Source organism: Onychomys torridus, chromosome 20, assembly GCF_903995425.1.
Source record: "Onychomys torridus chromosome 20, mOncTor1.1, whole genome shotgun sequence".
NCBI lineage: Eukaryota > Metazoa > Chordata > Mammalia > Rodentia > Cricetidae > Onychomys > Onychomys torridus.
The window spans coordinates 9,675,239-9,693,870 of record NC_050462.1 but is presented as its reverse complement, the minus strand read 5'-3'; the positions used below and the strand labels follow the sequence as shown (position 1 = coordinate 9,693,870).

Here is an 18,632-nt window from a genome sequence, read left to right as displayed (position 1 = left end):
CTGGTGGCGACCTTGTGGAGGGTCCACGTCAGAGTTGTCTGACATGTGAAGAGTCACCATGCCTCCCTTACTGAGAATCCTGCAGCAATCCTGTGGGATGCCTTGGGAAGTGGCTGAGTGGCCAGCGTAACTATGGGGCTTTGGGAATTGACACACCGCAAGCCCATATTAACGGAGACTGGGGGGAAGGCAAGCTGCCAACCCTGCCCGAACTTCTGTTGCTGTGTGTTGCTGGCAGGGAGCTGTCCTGCAGCTCCCAGGACCGGCTGTCATCTGCACTCCCTTGTCACACTGACAACAGCCCCCTAGCTGGGCTGATTGGTTGCTGGCAATAACTGATATGGAATACTGATGTGCTCACCGGCAGTTCCTTCCACTCCAAAGAGACTCCTTCCTAACCCAAACCTTGCTTTCCAAAGCCTAGCCTGGTCGTCCCCCCCCCCCCCCCCCCCCACATGCCGCCCCTGCACCCAGTAGGGAGGACCTGTCCTGGGCGTGATGCTCAGAGATTGTGGTGAAATTGGCCCCAGCTGGCTGCTTTCACTCCGGCTTGCTTTCCCGAGAGTCCTGTTCCAGACTTCTCAGGGTTTCTACAGCACAAACAACTGCATGCGGGCTGGAGGGGAGACGGAAAAGGACTTGTGTTTGGAGGGTTTGTTGCCTCTCATCACTTTCCCGGCCTCCGCGGAGTCAAGCCTGGAGGTTCCCTGTGAATTTCTATCCACCACAGACACTGAGGAAGGATCCCTTCTCCTTCTGTTGACTCTTTCTATTTTTATGGTAAGTGCGTGCATTGTAGGAGCCCTTCTGCTGCAGTGAAAGAAAGGATCGCTTCCTCTCTTCCCAGCTAGGCTTAGTCACCTTCCTTCTGCATTTCTTCTCTTCCCATGGTCGTTTTTTCTGGAGGACCCAGCGAGCTAAAATGCCTGGGGTCATCTGTCTGCATAGTCTGTCTTTGATTTATTTATTTCTTCATAAACCCGAGCCCTTCGGCTATGACGGAAACATAAGTGCTAGCTCTCTTTGTCCTTGAAGCTGCGGCTAGGCAAATGTGTTCTCCACAGCAAACTGCAGCAGTGTGCAGGGGATCTGTGCAGGCTGGCTGATAGATTCCGGCGGCGAGACGATTCCTCAGCATTCTAAAGGGGCACTCTCTCCGAGCCTGGAGGGACCAGGGGTGACCTGCCACATTGCAAAGACTTCCATCTTCCCGGGTGAACATGAGCACACACGTGTGAGTTATGTCAGAGTCTGTATGGGCAGCTGTGCTTTGAACATCTGCCGGTGGGTCCAGAGTGGCCCCGTGTCTTGTGGGGTTTACAACTTGGGCAGGAACATTAGCAGTGAGAGGATTCCTGCGCTGGGGAGATGAGTAGACTGACTGCATGACCTCATCGCTTCTGAGTCTCAGAGCACCCAGTTCTGCAAACTGCGCTCTGTAGCTTCTTCGGAGGGTGGTGGGAAGTGAAGGGAAGAACGTTATTTTGGAGTTGGCAACATAGTTTCATCTTCCTCCTGAGAGATAAAAGCTTTGAAGCTGTTGGAATGGTTAGACTTTTTTCAAGAGAAAACAAACAGCTTTCCAATGAAGAACGTGTGCATGGCAGGCTGATTATTCCAAAGCAGGCTTACTCGTGTTCCCATTTCCCACCTGGGCTCCCAGGTTGTCTGTAAAGAGTATTGCAACTTCAAGTCTGTTACTGGATGCCTTGGGAAGCCCACAAAAACCAAGAATATTCCTGGAGTTTCACCTTGTTGAACTTGTGCACTGTAGGAGTCTTTCTTTACAGGGAGCTTTTCCTTCCTCCCTCCTTCCTTTCCTTTCCCTTCCCTTCCCTTCCCTCCCATCCCATCCTTTCTTCCTTCCTTCCTTTCTTCCTTCCTTCCTTCCTTCCTTCCTTCCTTCCTTCCTTCTTTCCTCCCTCCCTCCCGCCCTCCCTCCCTCTCCCTCCCTCCCTTCCTTCCTCCCTCCCTCCCTCCCTCTTTCCTTCCTTCCTCCCTCCCTTCCTTCCTCCCTCCCTCCTTCCCAACCTTCCTCCCTCCCTCCCTCTCTCCCTTCCATAACATGGTGAATTATGTTAGTCAAAGAAATAATGTAAATTATAAGGTTCAAACTTGTCATTCTCCTTAGTTTGTTTAATAAGTTTTGGGCAAAATGTTGGTTATCTACTTGAATGTGGAAATTGTGTGTGTGTAACTCCAGGAAGAATTGCCATCAGGTGTAATTTAGCCGCCAATGCATGTGATTATTTTGTGACGAACAAGGGGGAAATATAGGGTGAAGTTTCTGATCTTTCTCTTTGCTTTTTGGGAGTTTCGAGTGTGAAGTTTGGAGCTATCTTGCTCTTGCACCTCCTTTATTTCCCCTGTCTGTGCATTTCTCTTAAACTAGTCTTGATGACATACGCTTTTATCCTGTTTCCTGGGTCCAAAGTAGATACATTTGGTGTTTTGTTTGCATTTTGTATTCTGGTAATTATTATATTTTGTTTGTATTATTTCTTGCATTAAAAAAGCTTGAAGGCATCCATTTAAATAGCTTGACTATTTAGATGTTTATATGACCCCCCCAAACCCATTCGAGAGTAGAATGAGTAAATGATAAAATGTCTGTTTAACAATAAGAGAGAAAGGGGACTGTTCTTGCAGACTGCAGTGGGAATCCTTCAATGATGTTTGAAAGACTTCACCGGAGCTGTAACTGATGTATAATCTTTCCTGTGTGCAGCCGTGGTTTATGGCAGTATTGGGATGTGCCTGGCAGGTACTCTTTGCATTATTTCTTTAATGTACAGCCCTTTACTTTGCTTAATCCCCTCTCCAGCTCAAACGATTTTCTTGGGAGTTTGGGACTGGCAACTTGTGGTATTCATCAGGATGGAAAGAGTTAGAATCAGCTTAGATGGATTGGAAATAACCTCTGCACTTCACCCTCAGGCAGTTTTTCAATGCATTTAGAAAACATTTCATTGTAATTAACAGCAACTTTAGTGTTGAGACAAAAACATCCTTTAGGCTTACTTTGTTTTGTTTAACAGATTGTTTCTCTAAGTAATCAGAATCATATAATGTGTGTGTGTATTTACATGCATATAAGTATAAACACATTTACAAACATATACAGAGATACTGTTTACTTTTGATATTATGTTCACTATAATTATAAAATTAAAACTATAATTTTAATAGGGAATTATAGGAAAATTCCTGCAATATTGACTAGCCTTGTCTAGAGAGCCTCGTGTGTGTGTGTGTGTGTGTGTGTGTGTGTGTGTGTGTGTGAGAGAGAGAGAGAGAGAGAGAGAGAGAGAGAGAGAGAGAGAGAGAGAGAATTTCCCTACTCTCCCCACCTCAGTTCCAGATAATGCCTTTGGGAATTTCTCTGAGTCAGGGGAGTGTTCTCCTCAGCATCTCTTTGTCTCACAGCAGGCTGTCACGTTAATTCCTTTGCAGCCTCTGCATAGAAAAGTATCCCAGGAACTGATGCAAAGCTGCGCCAGTGGAGCCTGTGTCCTCAGTGTGATGAAGTCACTGCAACGTTTTATCTGTTTATTCAGTTGCTGCGCAACTACACCACACTGAAGTTATTTCAAAAGGGTCTCAAATTCCTAGACCTGCATAGATGCAATGGTTCATTTGTTCACACTCCTTAATTCCAGCCTCCATCCAAACCTTCCTCTTATGATTTCTTTGGGTGATGGCTTAATTTGAAACCTATAGCTTATATTGCGAATCAAGGGTCTCTCCATTTTTATTCTCTTGTTTCCTGTATTCTGTCCTCCCTACTTTTCTGTCCTCCATGTTTGAGCCCGTATATGTATACCTTGATAAACTCAGTGAAAATGAAAAAAATGTACAATGATTAATGAAGTTATAGCTTTTCTTTAGGTAACCAAACTGCAATTGTTCAAACTCTAATGTAACTGGAGATGAAGGTCTCCACATCAGTATACACATCACCTCATGGTTCCACAGGTATTCTTGTCATTGAAACTATTTTCCATAGCTGATTACCAAGGGACCAGAAATAGCATCACTTTTGCATTTTAATTAATGGCATTCTAGATCTGCCTAGGTTAGATTGCCCTCGGTTTTTGACATGTTTACTGTCTGAATGGTTTTTATGTTAAGAGGGAAAGTTTGTGAGTGATACAAAGTAAAGTCATCTGATTATAAGATCCAGCCTGCCTTTGAAAACTGCATGAGTCGTGTCATTAGGAGGTTTTTTCTGGTGCCCTTTTCCATGTAATTAAGCCAATGTATCCCTCTTTACCATCTTCCCATGAACTCATTTAACAGAGTAAAGGGACTAATGTACAACTCCCACATCAGCCTCCTAGAGGGAAGACTGTTCCTCAGCCAAACATCAAAAACACTTCTCATACCAGCCATGGTGATCTACTTGGAAAGGAACTCACTATTCCATTGGCCACACAGACTAATTGTATAAAATAGGAGAGATGCTTCATGAGCTATTTGTCTTTAGGATCTGTGCCGTCCTACTGAATTTAAGACTATAGGCAGTAGATCAACCTCCTAAGGGGGAAAAAAAACCCTACGTTCTTAGTAGAATAATACTTAATCCAGATTGTCTTAAATGTTTATGTTGCAAGTTTTACATCTTGAGTGGTAGTGGGGGATGGCAGCACTTTGGAGGAGAACGAAATCAGAGCCCCCAAATAATGCAAGATGAAAGGGGGAAAATTGTTCCTATATTTAGCATTCAATTCTCCAGTCAGACCATTGGTTAAGTCTGAAGAGCCAAGAAATTGTTCAAACATATCTTGACTGGTTTTGTGGACCTTTTTGCTGTTAGAAGTCTTTAACCCTTCATCAGGCAGCTGAGTCAGCTGGTAGGTTTTTTTTTTTACAGAACATAGAATCAAGAACTCACTTATGGTGTTCTTGTTGACACCCTGTGGGGAGTTCTTATAAGTGGTAGAGAGGTTGCAAGTAAAAAGGATTGGATCTCAAAGATGAGTTGGTCATAGAAGCATGTCTCTGGCACCTTGAACTCCTCTCTAGACCTAACCACTGTCTCTGTGATTCAAATTCTGGATCTGTTACCTTAGGCTTGGGCCAGATCTTTTCAGAAGATGCTAGTCCAGCCATGAAAAAAATGAGATGTTGTGTTTCCATTTATCCATTACTAATCAGATGGAATACTTGACTCATATTTGGTCTTCCTGAAGGAGGTGGGTTGCACGTTCTCTTGACCCTATAAAGCTCCCAGAACTCAGATCTTAATGTGGATATCAGTATGCCTCAGATCAGTATGAGAATTTTGAACTGTCCTGAACAAGGCTCAGGTACTATGACATTTTTAACGTCCTGTTGTCAGAAATGACGTTGAGGAACATCTGACCTTATTTGATACAGGCTAAGGAAATAAAGCCATTTCCTGAGGTTAGAGATCTGCTTAACATCTGGGCAAGGTGAATGTAGTGCAAAGTGTATTTATTTATTTTCTGGGAACCCTGCTCTATTTCTGTTGTGGGGCCTCTTCCACACCACACAGCTGACATCTACAGTTATTCATTGCTTACAAAACTGCTTTGTGGCAACTAACTCACTGGTGACCATTATGTCCGGGCTCACTCAATGCAGATTACGTAGCTGTACCAGTCAGCGTGAGTCACATCAAGCAAATGTTTATGGTAATTTTGCTCATGCTTGTGTGGTAATGCTTTTTTTTTTTTTTTCTTTCTTTTTTTATTGGAAATTTGCTTTTCCTATGGGCATCTCAAGAATTTTACAAACACTATGATTAGGCTTTCCTTTTACATTTAAATTATTCAAGAGATTATGACTGTTTATGGATTGATTCCTTTATGCAATTATGGATTTGCTTACTGTTTGCCATTCATAGGCTATGTCCATCCCATGGGCAGCATTAGACACATTACTGAAGTATCCAGATACGGCCATCACCTTTGCAGAGCGCTGTCTACTCAGGCTCCATACAGCTTACCTCCTTTTGATTCTTAGCCTGTGTTCTGCTTGCTGCCATACCTCATTTCTGAGAGAACCCAGTTGCTTGGGCAGTTTGTACCTTTGGTTCAGCCACTGAGAATTTCTTTTCACAAGAAGTCCATCTTTGCTGTTACTGTAACACGCGTCTTGCTGTTTTCCAAAGCGCCTGCAGCTTGTGATTTTGTTACCTGACCGAACAAAAGAGATTAATTAGTGAAACTGGTTTATACTGTTGCCATGTAGTGAAATGACAATTCCATTCTTTGGGAAAACTCGCCTGTTTCCTGGGATCCTAAGTTACAGCTTAGGTGGAGCAGCGTACATGGAACTAATTGCAGATTGAATTGCTCTTATAAACCACACCCACCTTAATGTTCAGCGCTGGCTTCCTTGTCCACCTTGTTCTGAAGCAGACACAGGATGTTCCAGGAGTTACAAAACCATTTGCAGTTCTTAAAAATGCCCAGTAATTTGACTTACCTCAGTACCTTTGCACATGCTGTGTCTTCTGCCTAGAGTGTCTTCCCTCTTTGTGCAGTAAACTTTGAAAGCACATTTAGAAATAGTGTCACAAATTCTTTAGATGCTATCCTTGTTAAATCTTATTTGCCCAGATCAAGCTAAGTGACTCTGCTCAAGTGTGGGGACTATACTTTCATCTCTGTACCCAAGTCTGAGCTTTAGCGACTTAGTAGTAGGACAAATACCAGGTCCCCTGAACAAAGGATAGAGAATGGCCATCCAAATCCTGTGGCAGAGTCTGGTCTATGTGGAAAGGTTAATTTAAGAATACAGTGTATCTCCATGACTTAGATTGAAAAAGACAAAGAGAACTGGGTTTAGTCCACTAGAAGTTCTATGTAAAAACCCCTCAAAATGTCTTTGCCGCCAAATGAATTTAGATAAAGTAAATGTTGAGAATATATTGAGTGCTCTCCATGGGCAAGAAAATTGCTTTATGTGTCAAACAAACAAAACATATAATTCCTGTTCTTGAAAAGGTTACACACTAGTATATTGGTGAATTAGCCTGGTGTATAAATTACCTAACTTGGGAGCAGACAGTCATAAATAGAACCAGTAGGCCATGACTTGCAAATATGACAGAAGAGAGGGGATTCCAGACTAGGGGCGTGTCGGGGGAGGGGGGGAACTAGACCTGATGGAGTGTATCAAAAATGAGGAGGTTTTGGAAGGAGTGGAAAGGGGTAGTCTTAGAGCGAGGGTGATGGGAATGGTACCAGAAGTTCTAAATGTTTATACTTTGGAAAGTTGGGGCATAATCAGTTTAGGAAAAGTCAGTTGTGCATATGTGTTTGAAATCTCTTCTCATGTTTAATTACACCAAAGACCTTCATTCATCAGAGAAGGCCATTGTTCTTAAGACACACTTTTTGCTCATTCCCTTTGTTCAGTGAGGTATACTGGGACAGTCAAAGTCTTCCCAAAGAGCCAAGCTTGGTGGCCTGGATATGTAATTGTATCCAACCAAGAGCTTAAGGCAGGAAAAGCACATGTCTAATGACTGCCTGGGCTACAGAGTGAGTTCTAAGCCAGCCTAAGTAACTTAGTGAGATTGTCTCAAAATTAAAACATAAGAAGCACATTTTTGATGCAGTTTAGTATTAGTCTATACGAGACTCTTGGGTTCAAGCCTCAGGAGCACAGATGAAAAATCATGGCAAGGAATTAAGCCAGAAAATCTCACCTAAAACCATCATTTAAGACCTAGAGAGAATTTTTGATTGAGATCATTGTGGTGTTAATTTGCAAACTGTCTAGCATATGAGAAGCCTCATGAGTCCATTGGCATTTTATTGCTAATAACATGGTTATGTTTCTTTTTCTTTGGCAGTTAACTTTCTGCTATTACAAGGAATATGCTTATTTTGTGAACCAGTGGGATATGCATGCACAAGCTAGTTTTCACATAGGTAAAAAAGTGGCTTAGGAAATTCTACTTGTAATGGATTTAGTTCATCCCCTGAGCATGATTTCTGTCATGCTGTTTCCTTCTCATTTCCAAAAACAGATTTAGGGGGCAAGCTGCTGAGGTTTGATACCTTGAAATTGTATCTGGTCAGATATTGCTCTTCCTTGAAAATTAATCTAAACTCATTAAAGAATCTGGACCAATATGTGTAAACTATCTTGGCTAGAGCATGAGAGCAAATACATTTTGTTTGTAGAGTAAGATGAAACAGAGAAGATTCTTTCCTTCCTTCCTTTGTCCACTCTAGAGTGGTTATTGAACATTTAACTGTGTTCTGGGTACAAGAAGCAACAGTGAAGAGTCAACATCCCATCTTCATGGGCTAGCATCTGATGGGAGTGGTAGGAATAACAGAAAAGATCATTAGCAATATGAAGTTGACCTGAACATGATTAGTACAATGGACAAAAAGAAAATGAATGTGCTTGCCATGGTTTTCATACTTGGCTTTCCTTTAGCTTTTAAGTCCTGGCGCTAACTTGACCAGATTTTCACCATTGTGACAGAATTATCCAAGGTACATAAGTTGCAGGAGACACAGTTTAGTCTGACTTGTGGGTTCAGAGCTTTCAGCCGCACTGCTCTGAGGTAAAGGAAAGGCAGAAAGAACACCGTGATAGAGAGGGATGAGGGAGGAGAGCTGCTCATCTCAGGAAAGCTGGGATGCAATCCAGACAGAATGGAAGTGTTCAGGGCAAGATCGACCCTTCAAAGACACCCCCAGTGACGTACTTCCTCCAGAGTAAGTAAGTGTGTCCAGCTAGCACATTTGGTATGAACTCAGCAATGGACTGCCTATTGATGAAACCAGTGTCCTCATGACTGAGTGCCTATCAATGACTGGATCCACTGACTGGGGACTTAGCTTTCAATCCTTGAGTCTTTTGGAGAGCATCTCATACACAAATTATATATTATGTTTAAATTATTTTCTGACCATTCATTTATTGTTCTTAGTTCATCACATTTATTTATTTATTTATTTATTTATTTATTTATTTATTTAACTTGCATTTTCCTTCTGACTAATCTTTCAGAGTCTTGTGGGGTTTGTTTTCCCCCTGTTGAAACAATTAGACTACCCTGTATAAGGACAATAATAATAAAGCCTTTCATTCTTAAATTGGTTACAAGTAAAAGCTCTATGGACATCAAAGTTCATGTAAAGCCAGAGTTTCGATGAAGATAGATGTGGCTTTTCCCTTTGCTCGCATATGAGATCAATTTGGCGGGTTATCCTGGGAGAACTGGGGATCAGGGGAACCCCAGCCCTTGAAGAGGGCAGATAACCATCGATGTAGCACATACCACTCAGAGAAAGGGACAGGAGGGAACTAGAAAATAAACTCACATTTATAAGAATGAGCATAACTGGGAATGCCGACTTCAGAGATATTAACGGTGATGAATGAGATGTTATAGGGATGGTACTTAGCATAGTGCCTGTAGGCAGTGACTGTCTTACTCTCCTTTCCTGTTATTGTGATGAAATACCGATTAAATCAGCTCAAGGGAGAGGGGGGTTGTTTCGGCTCACAGTGCCAGGCTTTAGTCCAATGTGGCAGAGAAGTCACCATGGTGGAAACTTGAGGGAGCTGGTCATATTGCACCTGTAGTCAAGAGGCAGAGAGACAAATGTGTGCTTAGGCTCAGCCTGTTTCCCCCATTTTACACAGTGCAGGGTCCCCTGCCCTGCAATAGTCCTGCTCTTAGTTTAGATGGTGCTTCCTGAATCAATTAGCATAATCAAGCCACACCCCATAGGCATACAGAGGCTCATCTCCTAGGTGATGCTGGAGTCTCTAAGGTTGACGCCATCACAGTTACCCAGCACGTGCTGATTTGTTCTCATTATGTGTCCTTTAGTGTCAGGTACATGTGTTTCTCTGACATTCGTGTGTGTGTTTTCCTGCTCAACTGTGATCATTTTTCCTGCTTGTAATTAATGTTAAATGGTGGCGCTCTTTGGAAAGGTCTCATGGAGTTTGGTTACCAGTGTCTTAGCTACTTTATCATAACTTGAAATTCCTTTAGACACTGTCACAGTGATGCACTTACCTGCGGACGGGGCCGTGTGGCCGTGGGACCCAGGGAGAGCCCTGTGAATGGCTTTGTGGCAGAAAAAGCAAGGAACAAAGCAGAGGAGGATAGGAACAAGACGGTGGGAAAGGTGATTGGATTCCTTTGTCTCCGCTGCCAGAGGGTTGATGGGCGGCCGTTCTCTAGGTGGTGTGCAGTCTAGAGATAAGTTATTGCCAAACATAGCAGGCAGTTTCCAGAAGGAAATAAACAAGGAAGAGGGACTGGTGAGGACGGAGGCAGATGGTTTAAGTACAGTGGTCATATGTTTGTTAGGAAGATTTCTGAGCATAGTGTGGTTGGGTTACAGGTCACGTGAATTTAATTTTTTAAAAATAATTTATTTAACTTTTATTTTATGTATATTGGCATTAGATTCCCCTGGAACTGGAGTTAGACAGTTGTGAACTGCCATGTGGGTGCTGGGAATTGAACCTGGGTCCATCTGGAGGAGCAGGCAGTGCTCTTAACCACTGAACCATCTCTGCAGCCCCGAGTTTAAATGTTTTGATGGCTCTTGTTGACTTACTGTTGACTGAAGTAGAAGTGTATGCTCCCAGCATTTGTGGATGAGAACACACCCTTCCTCCTGTCTCAGCTCACCACAGACATTTTGATGTTTGCTACCCTGACGGTCAAGTTGGTTTGGAAACCTTTTAATGTGTTTACGTTTTTCTTCTATGAACTAATTTTCTGTTGTAGATTCCCTTTTAAAAAAATCAAGTTTTTTTTTTAGCAGTTTTTAAATTTTATTTATTGTCTATTTTTCTTTTATTGAAAATGATTTTTAATATAATATAATATATTCTGATTGATTTTCTCTCCCCCAACTCTTCTGAGATCCTTTTTACCTCCCCTCTCATCTGAATCCACACCCTTTCTCATTTGAGAACAAACAGGCATCTAAAGAATAGTAAGAAAACAAAATAAGGGCTGGAGAGATGGCTCAGTGGTTGAGAGCACTGACTGTTCTTCCAGAGGTCCTGAGTTCAATTCCCAGCAACCACATGGGAGCTCACAACTGTCTGTAACCCCAGTTCTAGGCCTTCTGACACCCTCACACAGACATACATGCAAGTGAAACACCAATGAACATAAAAATAAAAAAAATAAGTTAAAAAAAGAAAATAAAATAAACAGGGCATGCTGGTACACACCTTTAATCTCAGCACCTGAAAGGCAGAGGCAGGGGGGATCTCTGTGAATTCAAGGCCAGCCTTGTCTGTATAGTGACTTCCAGGACATCGGGGATTGCAGAGAGAGACCCTGTATCAAAAACAAAGCAAACAAACAAACAAACAAACACAACCAAGCAAATAAATAAGAAGGAAAAAAAGAAGATAAAACAAACACACCAAACCCAAACAGTAGTAGGACAAAACAGACGGAGAGCCAAAGAAAAAGCAGGAGAAACAGGTACAGACCCTTCACACAGGAGTCCATAAAAACATAAAAACAGCGGCCATGATATATACAGAAAGGACATGTAGGGTTAAAAAACATGAGAACAAAGGAAAGAAAAAAAAACCCTGGTGAACCATTGTGAGAAAGAACCTCTAAGATACTGTTGAGTTGTTTTGTGTTGGCCTTCTACTGCTGTTCACTGGGCCTGCCCTTGAGGCTGGTTTGTGTACCCAGTGAAACTTTGTTGGAGAAAATTAAGTTTTCCTTTGTGAACAGTTATCAATTGGAGATAGCTTCTGGGTTAGAGATGGGGGTATGTGTCTACTTCCCCTCTTGGCTTTACCTGGCTCAGATTCATGAAGGCCTATTGCATGCTGCCATAGTCTCTGCGAGTTTGTGTGTGATTAGTCCTTCTGTGTTTAGGAGGCCTTGTTTCATCGGTGTCCTCCATCCCCTCTGGCTCTAGCAATCTTTCTGCCTCCTTTTCTACAGGGTTCCCTGAGTCCTGAGGAGTTTAGCAGTCTATATACATACATATATACACAATACACACACACACACACACACACACACATAAAAGAGTTCATATTTCCTTATGACTTTCCACAAAATGTTTCTCTGTATTTTGTTTTTTATCTTTGATATTGTTTATAGTGCTTGTCACATAATTTTTTTTAAAAGAAGAATTACCACATTGCAGGCAAGGCATAGATACACTATTCAAGAAATGTTTAGGAAGATTTGCATCAATGCTAACTGAATACAGTGTTTAAAATTTCTTGTCTGAGCCCGTGTTGAATATAAGCTGGGAGGACCTAAGCAAATGTAGCTAGGAATTAAAGTGCACAAGTTGAAATGAGAGGACTGCTATTTGGGAAATAGCAGGGGATTGGGAAGTAAAGGGAGATGTAGAACATGCAGTAGGGGTGCTTTAGCATTCAGATGCCCAGTGTGGTACATGCACACTAGGTTAACTGACTCATCTGTGCGCTTGAGAGCTGCCCTGGGTTGTGTGCTGCACACGGAGTTCCTGTAATCGCTTTACTCTGGGAGCCCGTGTTAAATAGACTCGATCAGAAGTGTACAAACTGTGTCCACTTTGTTGAGCAATGCGCTCCACAAAAAGTCTACATTTAAACGTAACTTGAAGCAATTCGAGAGCCTGAGAATCCTCATCAAATAGCCATTACGGACCAAATAATACGAGAAGCTGGGAGCTCAGTGAGACGGGCAGGAGAGAGGGAAAACAGAGAGGGGGGCGGGGGTGGAGTGGGGTGGGCACAGAAAGGACCTGCAGGTCTTTATCTTAAAAATCGAGTGCTGGGAAAAGGAATTTCATATGAAAAGTTATAGACTGCTTTTACACAAAACCAAGAGAAAGTGCACTTTTCTCTTCTAGTGAAATGTTGTAAGTTCCCAGAGAGGCAACTCAAGGTCAGTTCCCTTATCTGGGAAGTCATCTCCTAGTGCAAGTTACATCAGCTCCAAGTCTTAAGTGCGTTCTTGTAACCAGTGTGATGTGTTTTGCCATGAAACAAAGTATATTTGAGAAAATGTTTTATGGTATCCTTCTGGTCAGGCCCTGATCATAGAAGGATTTTAGGTGGCTTGTATCGATATACATTTCAAGCTGTGAAAACTGATGGTGAAGTCCATGCCCATAGACTGCCTCAGGCGCTGTGGACCAGGTAAATTTCTACAGCACATGATAAGTAGGAATAAGTAAGAAACTGTACATGAGTGGAGGCTGTTCTCTCAGTCCTACCTGAGACCAGGGCTCCAGTTTGGTGCACATTATTATTCTCCAGTTGGCTGTACCGTAAACCATGTGAGTTCCTCTGTTACTGAATGAGCTCATTAATGAAATCTGGTGCTGTCTTCATAAGTCTCAAGGTTAACCTTTTAGTTACTTTAATAGGTGATGGATGAGATGGACATTTCTAACTATAGCAGTATTCAGTTTCCCCTTAGTTGACCCTGACTGCTTTCCTTTTTGTGTGTAATTTCATAGAGACTTATTTCATGGGGCTGGAGAAACGGCTCATGCTGAAGAGCACGTACTGTTCTTGTAGAGGATCAGAATTCAGTTCCTGGGCATCCTCATCCTGTGACCCACAGCTACATCTCACTCCAACCACAGAAGAGAATCAAACACTCTCTTCTGGCCTCTGCAGGCACCTGCAAACATGTACACATGCACTCATACAGACACATACACACATACAGAGGAACACATGCACATAAATGATAAAAATCAATCTCTAAAAGCTGTGTTTATACTGTTACACTATGTGTGTATGTGTGTTTGCATGTGTACATATATCCCACACATATGTATATACACATAAGCATTTGCATGAAGATAACCCTGAGAACACTCTCACTCCCCTCATCCCCCAGGACAGGGTTTCTCTGTGTAGTTTTGGTGCCTGTCCTGGAGCTCGCTCTGTAGCCCAGGCTGGCCTCGAACTCACGGAGATGCGCCTGGCTCTGCCTCCCAAGTGCTGGGATTACAGGCGTGCGCCACTGCCCGGCACTCCCACTTTTGTTTAGTGTTGCTTTCTACTGTAGACATTTCCTAGTGTCTGGGGAAGTCTTCAGACATGTTTTCTCCATTGATTTTCAACATGAATCTGATGTGCTTCCCTCTCCTGCCCTTTGCTCTGCAGACTGTAAAAAATCTCTTTGAAACAGGAACCATCCTTATTTTCATTTCAGTTCTTATAACCCAGTGTCTGTCACAAAACAGGAATTCAAAAAAACTGATTGTTGAATGAAACTGAAAAACAGGTTTTGATGTCTCTTATTTCTGTCTGCTGGCTGTTACTGTTCTGTGGGTTAAATGCTCTGCAACCACTTAGTTCAGAAATGCTTTTGGAAACTCTAAATGATTACACCTTATGTTCTTAGCAGTTTGGTTTTATGTGATAGTCTGTAGCCAATTTATGACTCTAGCTTTAAAAATAGGTGATATTTTAAAGGGAAGTTCTGTTTCCTTTATGGGTTAGAGAAAGCATGAACAACAGGACAAAACTACAGTGTATAGGTATTTTTGTATATATTATCTTATACATACATCATAATTTGTAGCCATAAATAATGGTATAGAGTAAAAGTAGATCAAAGGTAAAGAACAAGTTGGGGACAAAATGGAATCAAGAACAGTTCAAGAGCTGTGGGAATGACCTAAGTATAGATACAGGGGCCATGATTTTGACTGTAAGTGCTCAGAAGGTGGGGGAGGAATGCGGGTAGATGCAAAGATGAATCAGTGGCTTAGGATGAGTGTAGCTGCTCTTGGCCCCAAGACCAAGGTTCTCCCAGGAGTCCTGAGAAAGAGCACACTTTGTTGTGTTATAAAAGTCAGCAAAGCTGATGATGCTAAATCTCCTAAAATCTATCGTGTTAACTTCAAGGCTCTCAAAGTTTTAGGAAAGCAACAGTCCAAGGTACCTTTAGGTACCAGTTCTCTGATGGTCAGACTTGACCTGGGCATATGAAATATATGGATTACGTTCCTTGTAAGCCATCTTCCCTGTATATTGATTTTTCATCTAAGGCTTTTAGAATCATTATCATTGAACTTGAGACCAGGAAACACTGCTTGGAAGGTAACCACAATTACTGTAAACGTATGAATATGACAGCCATGTCAAACCCTAAAAAGAGCACTTCACAATACTACTTCCACCCTCTGGTTCTTAGAATGCTTCTGCATCCTCTTCAGTGTTGTTCCCTGAGCATTGGTGGAGGTGCACAAGATCAATTCATCCAAAATTCCAGATAGATGGGGGAGGTACCCTTGAGGGCCTGCCTCTTATTGAGGAGCTACTGACAGTTGATGGCTGCTGGAGGAGGAAGAATCATTCTTCTTTGAATGTGTGGTCACTGGTGGATTTCCCATTCTCCTGTGGGTGGCCTCGTACCCATGCATATGTGGCCAGCACCAGTTGGACTTACTGGGTTATTGAAAAAAAAAAAAAAGGAAAAGAATTTAAGAGGTAACTGTGTTAGTGGATTTGTAGGGAGTTTATGGGTGGATGTATTCATATTTCATTGTATATACACATCAAATTTTTAAGGATAAAGAAGAATTATTAAAAAGAATACTTCCTAGCAAATAAAGTCCCAAGTGCAGGTATTCTGAGGCCAGTTAAAGAGAGACTTTTTCTTTTTTTTCTTTCTTTTCTTTTCTTTTTTTTTTCTTTTTTGTTTATTCAGAGCTGAGGACCAAACCCAGGACCTTGCACTTGCTAGGCAAGCACTCTACCACTGAGCTAAATCCCCAACCCCAAGGGAGACTTTTTCTATCAGTGCCAAGTTAGAGCTGAGGTTGTCATCTTTTTAAACAGGAAGTCTTGAGTTGCCTGGTAAAGACATTGGCCTAAGAAGCAGGTTAGGTTACCTTTCAAACCTACAATGAAGACATAGGGAAACTGAGCTCTGAGACCATGATTATACACAGGAAATTGGGTGTTTTTTAGTGTTCAAATGGGTGATCCACACCAGGGACATTAAATAGGTGTTCAGATAGGTGTGCACAGATATTTAGCAATGGGCTTGGAGACCATGATTTCCCAAATCTAAACCATGTGCTTAGACTCACTTTTCACAAACGCATCTCCAATCACTCTTTCCCTCAATTAGCAAAGCAAGCCATCCCTCTCCCCCATCCCAAATCTCACCACTGTGCATTGTGCAGGGATATAGAGAGGTTTCAAATACTAAACAAAACAGCTACTTGAAATACTCCTTTGCAAATGAACATAGTACTATAAGCAATAAAATGCTTTCAATGTAAACAACATAAAATATGCTACATCGGGGTGAAATTCTTTGGAGAAGCAGACTAGATATGAGTTTAAGGAGAAAAACACAAATTTTACCCACTGAAGTAGGAAAACATGAGTTTGATACAGTATTTTAAAAATGGAATATGATCGCATACAACAATTTAAAACATTTTTCATATTACATTTATTTATTGTATGTGTGCATGCCTATGTTGTTGTGCATTGGGGCATGAACACCCCGTGGCCTGTGTGGAGGTCAGAGGATATTATTCAGGAGTTGGTTCTCTTCTAAGATGTGTATATCTTGGGAACTGAACTCAGGTCATCTGGCTTAGTGGCAAGCTCCTTTACCTTCCGAGCCATCTCCCTGGCTCAACTGTTTTGTTTTAGAAACTTACTATTTACATATATGAAAAACTATAGCCTTTGTTATCTTACAAATATGTGATTATAAATTTTGAACTTCTTGACAGTGTAACACAAAGTTTCAGGAGGAAATATGTAAGATGTTCTGTTTCTAATCTTTAGATCAAGTGTGAGCAACTGTGTTTTCCCAGCACTATCTATCCTATATTACACAGAAAAAGTCATGTCAGTCCAATACTTGCTTTACTTAAAAAGGAAAACATGCGTTGAAGATAGGTCAGATCTTTTAAGAAAGAGAACATAGGCTCAGAAGATATCAATGTGACACTTAACAGTCGCTTCCTAATTCACTGGTGTCCTGTGGAAGCCTAGACTTACCTAGTTAAAGAGAAGACATCTCCTATGGCTCACTGTCTTCCACTGCACAGCCTCCCTGCTGGCCTCCTGCACATCAGTATTCATGCTCCAGCCTTGGGTCTTTGTACTGCTATTTCCTTTGTGTGGGGAAACTTGACTTTTCTCCTTGGCCGATCACTTTGGGAAGTCTTCCCTGACCATGATGTTCGAAATTGCACAGATTTCTCACCTCATGGTACTCACAGACCCTTGTAACTTCCTGTGTATCGGGTGTTTTGTCTTGTAGCGTACTGTGGAGTTTCCTCACTCATCATCATTATGTCTGTCTTCATTGATCAGAGGTCAGGGATTTCATACACATTGTTCCTTGGCATTCCTCAGAACCAGGAACAGTTCCTGGCACATTATAGATATGTGGTAAATAATCAATGGCTAGACCTTTATTTTGCATTGTTTTCATGTCAAATTCAGTATTGTGAGTGCTTTTATTAACAAGATAGGTAGCAGAGAAGTAGATCCCAATAGAGACGCTTTAAAAGACCCAATTACTAGTTAATGTTACATTCAATTTGAGTTTACAGTTTTCTTCCTTTAATCTTATTTTCTCATTCCCTTGATAACGGTTTTAATATAAATTTTATTTTCCATGTTTATCTTGTTTGAAGTTTCTTAGTTTGAAAATTATTCTCTTGATTTTATTGGAGAACCTATGTACCTTAAACTGCCTCAAGTCTGTTTGGAATGAATAGCGATTGGCACAGTCATGTGACTGTTGGGCTCCTGCTCTCCAGGGAAGCCTAGAGCGGGGAGAGTATTCAGGGTCCTTGGTGTTGCTTCTGTCCTTCTGCCTGCCTCACCTATGGAATGCACATTTCTCATAATAAGACCAGGTAGTTGTAAGAACCACAAGATGTTTGGGGAGCCGCACTGACAGGGAGTAACAGAGTGTGAGCCCCCAAAGCCTGAAGGGTACAGTCTGTTGATTCTTCTGCCGCTTTTCCTTCATAGCGTGGAATACAGCTGAAGTACACTTCCAATAATGAACGCATTTCATTTTTATGTTAAAAAGAATAATTTGGCCACATAGTTATGATACCACTGCTTATAGATCAGTTACATTTTATCATTTTGCCTTTGATGGACATAGAATATTAGTTATTTTGAAAATTCACTTATTGAGGTATGGATGACATATTAATGTACACAATTTGATGAGTTTGAAGAAACTATGAAACCATCATTATAATTTATACTGGTTGTCCTTGATCTCCAAAAAAATGTGTGTGTGTGTGTGTGTGTGTGTGTGTGTGTGTGTGTGTGTGTGCTTTAATGCCACTCAATATAGATCTACATTTTAGCTAATATTCAAGCATACAATACAGTATTTTTTTTCTATTGAATACTGGATTTTTAGGGTTTACTTATTTGAACCTTTTTTCTCATTGTTGGCAGCACCAGTGATTCACAGAGGGAATATAAAAAGGGAAAGTTTATGTGAAGATGTGTTACATCTATCCCTACTCTATGTAGTTACGTTTTATTGTTCAGTAGGAATTTGCAGCAGAGATGTGTGTATGTTTGCTTAGATGATTGTTGGTGGTGACTATTCATTTCTGGTGGTGTTGGGGCTAGTTTTCAATGGCATTGATGGTTGCTGATGCTGTTGC

At 41.6% G+C, this 18,632-nt stretch overlaps 1 protein-coding gene across 4 annotated transcripts in view; it reads left to right on the top strand.

The window, feature by feature from the left end:
* The first annotated feature begins 290 nt into the window (after window positions 1-290).
* Ano4 (anoctamin 4) overlaps window positions 291-18,632 on the top strand; it is a 300,336-nt gene continuing 281,994 nt past the window's right edge. For 2 of the 4 annotated variants that reach the window (XM_036169505.1, XM_036169502.1), the window contains exon 1: window positions 292-780. The gene's annotated coding sequence lies outside the window, so the exon portion shown is untranslated. Of the gene's footprint in view, window positions 781-911; window positions 1,235-18,632 lie in introns of those variants that run through there. The other 2 variants (XM_036169504.1, XM_036169503.1) reach the window with 2 other exon arrangements.